The sequence below is a fragment of the Erinaceus europaeus genome, chromosome 1 (assembly GCF_950295315.1).
Source record: "Erinaceus europaeus chromosome 1, mEriEur2.1, whole genome shotgun sequence".
NCBI lineage: Eukaryota > Metazoa > Chordata > Mammalia > Eulipotyphla > Erinaceidae > Erinaceus > Erinaceus europaeus.
The window spans coordinates 148,403,887-148,416,028 of record NC_080162.1 but is presented as its reverse complement, the minus strand read 5'-3'; the positions used below and the strand labels follow the sequence as shown (position 1 = coordinate 148,416,028).

The 12,142-nt window shown below is 46.1% G+C and overlaps 1 protein-coding gene across 1 annotated transcript in view; it reads left to right on the top strand.

Moving 5' to 3' along the window:
• Positions 1–12,142, top strand: part of EPHB1 (EPH receptor B1) — a 528,699-nt gene that overhangs the window by 133,887 nt on the left and 382,670 nt on the right. The gene's annotated exons all lie outside the window — the stretch shown is intronic.

The following is a 12,142-nucleotide window of genomic DNA, read 5'->3' as shown; positions in this document are numbered from 1 at the left end:
AACAATAATAACCACAACAATAAAAAAGGGCAACAAAAGGGAATGAATAAATGAATAAATATTTTTAAAAGTTTTAAAAAAGAAAAAAAAAGAAAAAGAAAATGGAGAAAAGGGTGACATAACTGGAGGAGTCAACGGGCACTACTGAGGAATTCTATGCTGCAGGGCCATGGAACCAGTACAAAGTCCCAAGGAATGGATGCCAGAGGAGAGAGCTCCATGAGACCTCTGCAGTGAGGCTGGATGCAGCTTCCTGGGAGGCTGCTGTGATGGAGTGGCCTTAGACAGGTGCAGATAGCTCAGGTTCCTGAGTTAGAACTTGGACTCTTGGACCTTTCCCCAGTCATGTGTGCCCAGAACATTTTGGCAACTGGGCACCAGAGTGAGGAGACTGTTGAGCACGTAGCTTCCCCTTACCAGTATGGACCGGGTCTTAAGGCAGGTGTGTGTGTGTGCATAGCTGAAAGGAGGTGGACCTTGAGCTTTCACCTGCCAGAGGCTGGGAGAGGCAGAGGCAGTGCCAGCTATGTGCCAGGCAATGTGCACCTGCCACATGCTCACCACTTTCCTGGCATCCATGTCACTCATCCAGGCTGTAACTGCAGACTTATCTGCATGGTTATTCCATTCATTTCTCTCCCACTACCTGTCTGCTGGCTCCAGGGAGGTGGGGAGAAGATGGGGGCTTGGGGTGTCTTGTCTGAGTCTGCTCTGTCTCTCTAATCCACACGAATGACTTGGACAAGCCTTCCTGGGTACAACCTGGGAGGTCTTTCGGCCCCTGTGTTTCAGTCCTCTTCCAGTGAGGCTGGTCCCTTATGGAAGTTGGGCTGGGGGTGTATGTGTCTGTGGGGATGGGAAGAGGTATCTCAACTGTCATGGGGACAACCCTGTCCTCCTTACAGTCACATGACAAGAGTTTGCTTCTGGAGACTGCTTCATGGTGTGCTCTCTAGAGTTGTGACTAGGACAATGCTTATACATCCACAGTGGTCCCCTCTGGTCTGGTGTGTGTGTGTGTGTGGGGGAGGTGTTTTCTGGAAGCCTCCCTCCTATCTGCACATTGTCATAAATCATTTCCACCACAGAGGATTCTAAATATCTTCCTTCTTCCTAATGTCTCTCCAAAGAGAAAGGCACAAATGTGTGGAGAGGGTTTATTTTTCTCCTTTGCTTTGGTGGGCATCTAATCCATCCCAAGTGTCAGCCACATCCCCAGGTGCCAATCTAGGTAGAAACAGGAACAGCCTGCAGGGCCAAGTGACAGCTGTCCCCTCCTTCTGGGGACTAAGACCTGTCCCAGAACCAGGACTCCATGGACAAGGGGAACCCCTGTGGTTTGGTGGGTGTCTTCCTGAGGGTTTCCATCCAGAAGTCTGAGGGGGAGACTGTTCCTTGGGCAATTGGGGGGGTCTCTGCCAGGCTCCATGCCCCCCATTCTCTGATTCTCTCCAGAAACCCCTTCTGTCTTCCTTCACTGCCTCCCTCCCTTCCTGCTTGTCTGCCTCATCCCCTCTCATATGTTTGAAAAGCTTCCAGGCTTATTCTGTCACTCTGTCTTTGCTTCTCTTTGCTGTTCCCTGGAAGTCACTCTTCTCTGTGTCCCAGGAGTCAAGGGGAGATGCCCATTTTCCTTCCCCACTGCTGCCCACCCTTCTAGAGGCCATGAGTCTCTCTGGGTTCTCCCTAGTGGCATGAGCCCTTGCTGCTAAACACAGAAGAGCTGTGCCATTCTGCTCAGCACCAGCTGCTTCCCAAGGGCTCTGCAAGGACAGGTGCCACGTGTCACCTACTGCTGGTCTCTCTTTGCACTGCAGCAGGAGGTCTACTAGGCCCTCACCCACTCTTGCATCCCCAGCCATATTACTCCTAGATTTATTTTATTTTTATTGTTTGCTATCAGGTTGTTTTTTTTTCTGGGGCTTTATGTCTACACGATTCCTTCACTATTGGTAAAACCTCTCTTTTAAAATTTTCATATTCATTTTAATAAGAGAGAAATACAGAGAGAGAAGGAGAGAGAGAGAGACCAGAATACTGCTCAATGGTGGCTTATGGTGGTACTGGGGATTGAACCTGGGACCTTTGGTACTTCAGGCATGAAAGTCTTTTTGTGTAACCATTATGCAGTTTCTCCAGTGCGTGTTCTCTCCCTCTCCCTCTCCCTCTCTCTCTCTCTCTCTCTCTCTGTGTCTCTCTCTCTATCTCTCTCTCTCTCCTTCTCCCTCTCTCTCTCTCATCAGGAAATTGTGAGGATGTGGTAGAACCTGGCAGGGCTTGACCTGAGGAGTGCGTCTATCCTGTTAGTCTCTCTCTTTCTACCAAGAGTTTGAGCAAGGAGGGACATGAGTAACCCCAAAGGTTTGCCCCATCTTATCAGACTCCCTGCCTCACAAAGCACCCTGCATTCCTGATACTATGGCCATTAGATAAGAAGAAAGGGGGAGATGTCGGGAAACTGTAAGGAGCCTCACAAAGGGCTCTGCATTTTTCTGCCTCCAGAAGTCTGGCATTCCTTAAAACATTAAGCCAGCTCCCCCTGCTGCACCCTTCATTCCTGATACTATGGCCTAGCTACACAATCATTGTTTTGCCTGAGAGATCACCACCCATTCTATTCCTCTGATCTATCTTCTTTCTACCCTCAAGACCCTCCCTGCCTGCAGGGTATTATTAATCCTACCAGTTAAAACCCTCACAACAGTTACTAAGGAAGTTTCTACCTTTCCAGCCCCTTTTGCCTTTCTCTGTCCCTTTCCTAGCCATTTCTGTGTCTGACTTGGTCAGTTCTGGGTTTGCCATTAGAAAGCCTTGGCTCTCTGATCAATAAAGAATCGTATTGCTTTGCCGCCACCACAAGCTCTGTTCATGAGTCATCTCCGTCACATAGCTGAGTGAGTAGCAGCCCACGCTGGCTCCTATCGTGTTCTCTCCAACCCAGAGAGTACACTCCTGGGAAGAGGCACCCCCATGCTAGCCCGCTCTCTCTCTCTCTCTCTTTCTCGATTTTTAGAAGATTTAGAGACCAGGAGAGGAAGATAGAAATGTAGAATGCACAGACTGCTATATGTGAAGGCCCGAGTTCAAGGCCCCAGTCCCAACCTGCAGGCAGGAAGCTTCATAAGTGGTAAAGCATTGCTGAAAATGTTTCTCTTTACTTTCCCTCTTATCGTCTCCCTTTCAGTTTTTCTCTCAATTTCTCTCTGTCTCTATCCCAGAGAGAGAGAGAGAGAGAAGATAAATGATCATCAGGAGAAGTGAAGTTAGGAAAAGTGGAGTTATCATGCAGATACTGAACCCCAGTCTGGTGTTAAATATCAGAGAGTGAGAGAAAGAAGAGAAAGAAGCAAGGGAAAGGAGAACAAAACAAACAGGACAACTCTCCTCCACCACTTGTAAAGTTTCCTTCACATAGGCATTCCCATGTGGTTAGCCAGGGGCTCAAACCCCAGGCCTTGTGCGTGGCAATATGCACTGTATGGGCCGAGCCCCCTGCCTACAGTCACTCCTCGATTTCTTTCACAACCACACCAGGAAGATGAAGACAGACTAGTTCTCACTAGATATTGACTCATCTTGATTCTTATAGCTATCTTTTAGTTTGTAGTTGTCCTGAGGTTCTTTTCGTAAGGCAAAGGTTCTTTTCGTGAGGCAGTGGAGGGGGGACGCTAAGCTATGATAATGACAGTGTAGAGGTATGAAAGAGTTTTGTCTCCCACATGCCCTGCAGACTAGCTAGCTGCTGGTGAGGAGGATACAGAGGAGAGGAAGAGGGCAGCACCATGGAAGGGCATGGGCAGCGGGCTCTGTGCTGTACTCCCCACGTGCTGCTCCCAGCCTCCTCCAGAGGGCACTGAGTCCATCATCTCCGAGGACAGGGGCTGGGTGCTGGAAGCGGGTCCCACAGCATGTCCCCCTTGGGCATCTCCAGATCTGACAACAGCACGTGCACCTCCAGCTGGTGGGGTCCCCAGGCCGCTGTTTGGGAGCAGACGTGATGGTAAATATTTAATTGTGCTTCCACCATAACTTACTGCCAACACTCTCAATATGCTTTCTACATGCAAATGAGAACCCGCTTCCTCTCCTGGGAGAGGTAAACCTCCAGAAATCACTTTTGCTTCACCCCCCACCTAGTGTAATGAGTGTAATGCTGTCATCAGGAGCTCCTGGTGCCAGAACAGAGACTGACTGGCCTTCACACCAAGAGGACTGGCTGGGCTGCCCTCTTTACTCTCCATGGAGGGCTGGGTGCAGAGAAGTCCACGCCTCCTGCTACAGCTTCTATCCAATGGGGCTGATGGGAAATTCTGTTTAGAATGCTTTGCCATGTGTGTGATCCATGTTCGGAGGTCCAGCCCCTACTCCACTGAAGGAAGCTTGGGTTACTGAGGCCTCTTTCACTCCCTTTCTTTTAAAAAGTATTTTACTTATGTATTTTAGTGAGACAAGTACAGAGAGAAAGAGAGATAAAGAAATACCAGAATACTGGTGGTGCTTATGGTGGTGCTGGTTATGAGCCTGGAAGCTTCAGAACCACAGGTAGGAAAGTCTTTCCTATAACCACTATGCGGTCTCCCTAGCCTCTTTCATTCCCTTTCTCCATCTCTGTCTCTGTCTAACAAAGAGAAATAACCACATTTGATGCTAGCATAGAAGAAAGAAATGGAGAATACCCTGAGGTGAAGTGTTTATGTATAGAGTTAACAGAGCCAGTCCAAGTTTTGCAATGAGGCTTGATTCTTCCCTTCCCTTCCCTTCCCTTCCCTTCCCTTCCCTTCCCTTCCCTTCCCTTCCCTTCCCTTCCCTTCCCTTCCCTTCCCTTCCCTTCCCTTCCCTTCTCTCTCTCTCTCTCTCTCTCTCTCTCTCTCTCTCTCTCTCTTTAGAAAAATCTATTGATTTATTAGTGGTAGAGGGACAGAACAGAGAGAAACCAGAGCATCACTCTGGTACCTGTGATACCAAGGATCAAAATATGGACCCTCATCCTTATAAGTTCAACAATCTAGCCACTATGCCACCTGGGCCACAGATGAATGAATCTTAAAGAGAAAAAACAACAACAAAAACCTCATTACCTGGGAGGTGGCATGGTAGCTGCAGTGGTAAACATAGAATCACGGTGTCTCATGCTCTATCCTTAGATTCACATATGCCAGAGTGATGTCTCCTCTCTTTTTCTCTTCCTCCCTTTGACTGAAAGAGGAAAAGGGAGAGAAAGAACAAGAACCAGAGCATCACTCTGGCATATGTGATACTGGGGATTGAGTTTAGGACCTTGTGTTTGCAAATCCGGCCCTCTACCTGCTGAGTCATCTCCTGGGCTGTGAGGGTTGTTTCTTATACTACATTCTGAACTCCCATTCCCCTCACTGCTCACTGCTTCTGGCTACCCACCTGCTTCAACACCACCCTCAAGTTGGCATGGTGATATGTCATTCTGGGGACTTTTTAAAAGGTTTTAATTATAATTATTTATGAGAAAGAGAGAGAGAGAGAGAGAGAGAGAGAGAGAGAGAGGGAGGGAGAACACAGTAATACCATTCTGGCACATGCAGTGCTGCGGATGGAACCCAAGATCTCATGAGCAAACTTGAGACCTTTCACTTGAGAGTCCAAAGCTTTATCCACTATGCTACCTCTCAGGTTGCAGTCTGGGACTTTTTGTGGCTTCTGGGTTTTACAAGCCAGGAAACTCAAACTTGCTCCCCAAAGCTGCAGCAGAGGCCCTGGGCATTGGGGGAAGTAGAGAAAGGGACTGTGGTCACAGGAAACACTACACCTCTCATGTTCCCACCTGGCTGAGGCATTTTAGCCTTGGAGATGAATTTTGGTGGAAGTGTCTTACAGGGAGTGTATTGTGTGGACTTGGTGGGTCATCTTCATCTTCATTAGTGCTGTGAACTTGGAGATGAGGGGGAACTGAGAGGGCTACTCCACACAACCATCAGCCTCCCCAGCTGTCAAGAAAGGATGGGAGGAGAAAATAGATTGAAAAAAGTCTATTCTAGAGCTGGTGTGTCTCCTAGGCAAGGAAGCACAGCCCAGCCCAGTGGGCAGGTTCAGCTCTACTCAGTTCCTGGCAAGAGCTCACCATGCACTGGGGGGGTGGGTGGGGGGTTAGTGTGAGTCTAGGATACAGGGTCACACTATGGAAGAAAGTGACTCTGTTAGCAGCAGGCTCCCCTGGAACCCCCTGACTTGGGCTGGGAGCCGCCCTCCCTCTGCTCCTCCTGTGTGTGCCAAGTCAGCCAAGGCAGAAGTGTCTTTCTCTGCTGTGTCAGCGTGAGGTGACGTCATCATGCTGGGATGCTGGGGGTCCCAGGACTCTACAGAATCCCACGGACCCTTCTCTGGAGTTTAGCACTGATTGTACTGGAAGCCCCTCCTCTCTTAATTTGATTTATTAGTGATTTACAAGATTCTAAGATTACAGGGTATAGTTCCACACTGCACCCACCACCAGAGTTCTGTGCTCCCACTCTCTATCGATAACCACCTTAACAGCCACAGTCTTAAAGATAGTTTGCAATGTGGTTACTTTTTTTATTATTATTAGTGATTTAATACTGGTTTACAAAATTACAAGAGAACAGGTATAATTCCACACTATTCCCATCACCAGAGTCCTGTGTCCCCAACCCCTTCATTGGAAACTGCAGTAGTTCTCCCAAGGTCACAGATATGGGTTGACTATTATTTCTAGAAGTCTCTCTATGGTCCTGCCTTTTCATCCTTTCTAAGTCACACCTATACCCATTACTCTTTGGAGTGTCCTTCCTTTTTTTTTTTTTTTTTTCCTCTTCTCTTTCTGGGTCTTGCTGGACTTATGAGTTAAGAACCCTCTGGTTATCTCCTAACATTTCTCCCCCTCTAGGAATATGGAGCAAATTCTTTCTGGGATGCAGAAGGTGGGGGTTCTGGTTTCTATAACTGCTTCTCCACTGGACATGGACATTGGCAGGTCAATCCAAACCCCCTTTGGTTTATGTGTTTCAGTTGTCTTTAATTCTACATATGAGTGAAACCATTTGGTAGTAGTCTTTCATTTCTTTACTTTTCTCACTAAGCACAATCATATCCTCAGTTCCATTCATTTTGTCCCAAAGGACACAATATCATCTTTTTTATTGCAGAGTACTCCATGGAGTATGTGCCCATAATTTCTTTATTAGCCATCTGTCAATGGTCATTTAGGCTAGTTCCACTCTTTGGCTATTGTGAATAAAGCGACTATGAACAGAGGGTTGCATATGTCCCCTAGAGTTGGTGTTTGCATATCTTTTGGATAAATGCCTAGGAGTGGTATTGCAGAATCATAAAACATTTCCTCTTTCAGTTGTATAAGTAGTCTCCATACTATTTTCCTCAGGGGCTGCACCAGTTTGCATTCCCAATAGTAGTTCAGCAGAGTCCCTTTCTCTCTCATCTTTTCCAACACTTGTCGTCTCTTGATTTGTGGATGTGAACCTTTCTCACAGGTGCGAGGTGAAGTCTTGTTGTGGTTTGAATTTGCATTTCTCTAATGATCAGTGAAGTAGGGCACGTCTTCATATCCCTGTGGACTAGGAGATCTTTCTTTAACCCAGTCCTGTAGGTGGGCCTCTTTCACTTTCATTCTCAGTCCTGTCCCCAGGTGGGTTTCTTCCCCAAAAAAGAATAGTGGGAAGAAATGCCAGGGATGCTTCTTTTACCTAAGGGATCCCAAAACTCACACATCTGAAGGGATGATCTCAGAAAGGCTGGTCACATGAAGGAAAGTGATCAGAAGAATAGTATAACACAGGAGGGAAAATGAACCTCACTGGCCTATAGCTGAGCATCTCTGTAGCTGGTCCTTTGGTTCATGCCCTGGGGAGCCCAGATGGCCATGACACAACCATCAGCCTTTGCAGGCTCATGTGTGACTGTCAAAGTCTCTCTGAAACAGCTGGATATTCACATGAAAACAACAATCGTGCCTTTGATGCTTGCCTCCTATTGTATATAAAAGTTAACTTTTAGGGGCAGAAAAAAAATCTTTGTGACCTTGGGTTAGGCAAAATTTATTTGTCTGACAGGACACAAAACCATAAAATCAAAAAATGACAGTTTTGACCTTATCAAACTTTAAAAGTTCTGCCTTTCAAAGGACATTTCTCCCCTTCCTCTTCCTTTTCCTTCTCTTCTGCTCCCTTCTTCTTTTTCTTCTTTGCCATTGCTAAGGCTTTATCACTCTGGGTTGACTTTTTCAGACAGAAAGATAAAGAAAAGAATAGGACAACATTTTATATATACACTCCACAGCAATGAAGCTTTCCCCAGGGTGGTGGGTGGGGACTGCACTTGAACCTGTGTCACATACTTGGCAAAGCAGGTGCATTATCCAAGTAAGCTCTTTTACCATCCCCAAAGGACACTGTTAAGAATGTGAAGAAACAAGCCACAGGTTTGGGAGAGGATATTTGAAAAGCTTGTACGTGTCAAAGGGCATATATTCAGAATATATATAGTGAACTCTTCAAACTCAATGAAAAGAAAGAAATCACCCCAACTTAAAAAATGGAAAAAATGTTTGAGTAGTCTCTTTTTAAAAATTTATTTATTTATTTATTTAAGAAAAGAGACATTAACAAAATCATAGGATGGGGGTACAACTCCACACAGTTCCTGCCACCCAATCTCCATAACCCATCCCCTCCCCAATAGCTTTCCCATTCTCTATCCCTCTGGGAGCATGGACCCAGGGTCTTTGTGGGTTGCAGAAGGTAGGAGGTCTGGCTTCTGTAATTGCTTCCCCGCTGAACATGGGCGTTGACTGGTCCATCCATACTCCCAGTCTCCCTCTCTCTTTCCCTATTAGGGTGGGTCTCTGGGGAAGCAGAGCTCCAGGACACATTGGTGGGGTTTTCAGTCCAGTGAAGCCTGGCCGGCATCCTGATGGCATCTGGAACCTGGTGGCTGAAAAGAGAGAGTTAACATACAAAGCCAAACAAATTGTTGAGCAATCATGGACCCAAAGGTTGGAATAGTGGAGATGAAGTGTTGGGGCGTACTCACTGCAAACTCTAGTGTACTCTGCTTTCAGGTATATATTTGCCCTAGTTTATGAATACTTGTGAACATATGCTCTATCTCCTGGAACTTGGTCTATATCTAGGTTTTTGTTAGGACTTTGTTAGGAAGTGAACCACCTGGGATGGAATTAGAGAATACTATGAAAGGAAAGGTCTCACCTGAGTGATGAAGCTGAAGGGTTGTCGTTCCACACCTGATTGAGTAGTCTCTTTTCCAGAAAAGGCATGCAAGCAACAGGCACATGGAAAGACATTTACCATCTTTCATGACAGTTAAAGTGAGATGTTGTAGGCCTGTGAAAATGGGGAAATAATTGACTATGCAAAGTGTTTCTGGGGCCATGGAGGAACTGGACTGCTTACAGACTGTTCTGTAATAATAACCCAGACCTAGAAACCAATGTGAGTGGGGGGACACACCACAGTGCATTCATGCAATTGGACAGAGGCATAGCAGAAAGACAAATACACAACAGGATACTTCATAAAACAATTATGCGGGGCTGGGGAGACAGCAGAATGGCTATGCAAAAGACTTTCCTACCTCAGGTTCTGAAGCCCCAGGTATATAATTCCCATCACCACCACCAGCCAGAGCTGAGCATTGTGCTCTGGTGTCCCTCCCCCTCCCCCTCCCCTCCCCCTCCCTCTCCCCCCTCCTCCTCCCCCTCCCTCTTTCTCTCATTAAAATAAAATAAATAAAACATCAGAAAAGCCATTATAAAAATTGAAAAAAAGTTACATAAAAACCGTAGGAAGAATACGCTTCCATTTATACACACTTCCATAAGATGACAGTTCACTCTCAGTGACAGAAAGCAGGTCAGTCAGGTGGGATAGGAGCAGAAGGAAGAAGTAGTTGCAGAGGGACATAGGGGACTTGTGGGGCTGACAACTGATGGCTGTGCTGTCTTGGCTCTGGTCATGGTTTATAGTTGTTTTTTTTTTTTATTTTTATTTGTAAAAAGGAAACACTGACAAAAACCATAGGATAAGAGTGGTACAATTCCACACAGTTCCCACTACCAGAACTCTGTATCCCATCCCCTCCCCTGACAGCTTTTCTATTCTTTATCCCTCTGGGAGTATGGACCCAGGGTCATTATGGGGTGCAGAAGGTGGAAGGTCTGGCTTCTGTAATTGCTTCCCCGCTGAACATGGGCATTGCCAGGTAGATCCATACTCCCAGCCTGTCTCTCTTTTTCCCTGGTGGGGCAGGCTCTGGGGAAGTGGGGCTCCAGGACACATTGGTGGGGTCATCTGCCCAGGGAAGTCTGGTTGGCATCATGTTAGCATCTGGAACCTGATGGCTGAAAAAGGAGTTAACATATAGAGCCCAACAAATTGTTGACTAATCATGAACCTAAGGGCTGAAATAGTGCAGATGAAGATTTTGGAGGGTCTCTGTTTTGTAGACAGTTAGTAGGCCTATTTTAGTTATATTCCAAAGGGCCCATGACTATACTATAGGTTTTTTTGTTTGTTTGTTTTGTTTTTTTTTGAGCCTGACATCGGGTGGATCCAAGTTATTGTCTGGGAAGATGTCATGGCTGGAAAAAGGACCAGAAAGCTGGATCAGGGAAGAGAGTAGCTCCCAAATATGGGAAAGGTATATAAATATTGTTGACTTTAAACTCCATTGACTTGATCTGATCTGGGGCCCATATTCAGCTTAGGAGCCTATGTGACCTCTGCATCCCTGTAGATCTGAGCTCACATTCTGTGGTCATGAGAAGGAATGTTCCAAGCTGCCCCAATTTCAGAACCCACCTTCCTCAGGTAGAAGATAGAGTATGTTGCCCAGTATGTTGTCCAGCCTCCCTTCAGAGGATGGAACATTCTCTACTGTTGTTGATCCACATTGAGGTCAAGGTCCTATGGGGCCCCACAAAGGGGTCTATTGTGTTGTTCCTGATAGAGATGACCAGTAACAATGGAGAAAGGGATTTATTTGAGGTCTAGGTCTATCATATCTTTTTGGGAATCTCAGGACTCCCTGACTAGGGCCCCAGCTGATGGGATGGCCTGATAGTGACTAAAGAGTCATCATGTGTAGGAAAGAGAGAAGCAGTCTGGGAGTATGGATCGACCTGACAACACCCATGTTCAGCAGGTTAGCCATTACAGAAGCCAGACCTTCCGCCTTCTGCATCCAACAATGACCTTGGGTCCATACTCCCAGAGGGTTAAGGAATAGGAAATCTATCAAGGGAGTGGATGGTATATGGAGTTCTGGTGGTGGGAATTATGTGGAGTTGTACCCCTATTATCCTATGATTTTGTCAGTGTTTCCTTTTTATAAATAAAAAAGATAATAAAAAAGAGTCATCATTAAAGTATGCCAGTCTCTTGTCCTTATTCAGCTTTTGCAGTCCTTACTTTGATAAGGTTTGCTTTGGAGTTAGTGAGGGAAGTGTAATAGGAAGTAGATGAGGAGGGTATCTAGGTCTAAGTAGACACTATTTCATTAGGAACTTTATGGTGTTTTTTTTTAGGTCTTTCTACTTGCTTGCTGCATATACTGACTCACTGCAGACTATTGTGCACTTTTACTTTCAGGCATATATTTTGCCCTAATTTATGGGTGCATGTGAGCATATGCCCCAGTCTATGTCAATGAGTAATGTGCAGGTTGCTGTATGTTATTTTTCTTTTTTAATTTTTTTATTTATAAAATGGAAATATTGACAAGACTCAAGACTATAGGATAAGAGGAGTACATTTCCACATAGTGCCCACTCCCAGAGCTCCATATTCAGTCCCATCCCTTGATAGCTTTCTTATTCTTTATCCCTCTGGGAGTATGGACCCAAGGTCATTGTGGGGTGCAGGAGGTAGGAGGTTCGGCTTCTGTAATTGCTTCTCTGCTTAACATGGGCATTTGTAGGTTGATCCATGCTCCCAGCCTGCCTCTCTCTTTCCCTAGTGGGGCAGGACCCTGGGGAGGTGGTGCTCCAAGATACATGGTGGGCTCCTCTGCCCAAGGAAATGTCAGGTTGGCATCATGTTAGCATCTGGAACCCAGTGGCCTCACCTGAGATTTCCAGGTTGAAAGCAGCTTCCATGCAGAGCTCACACCAGACATT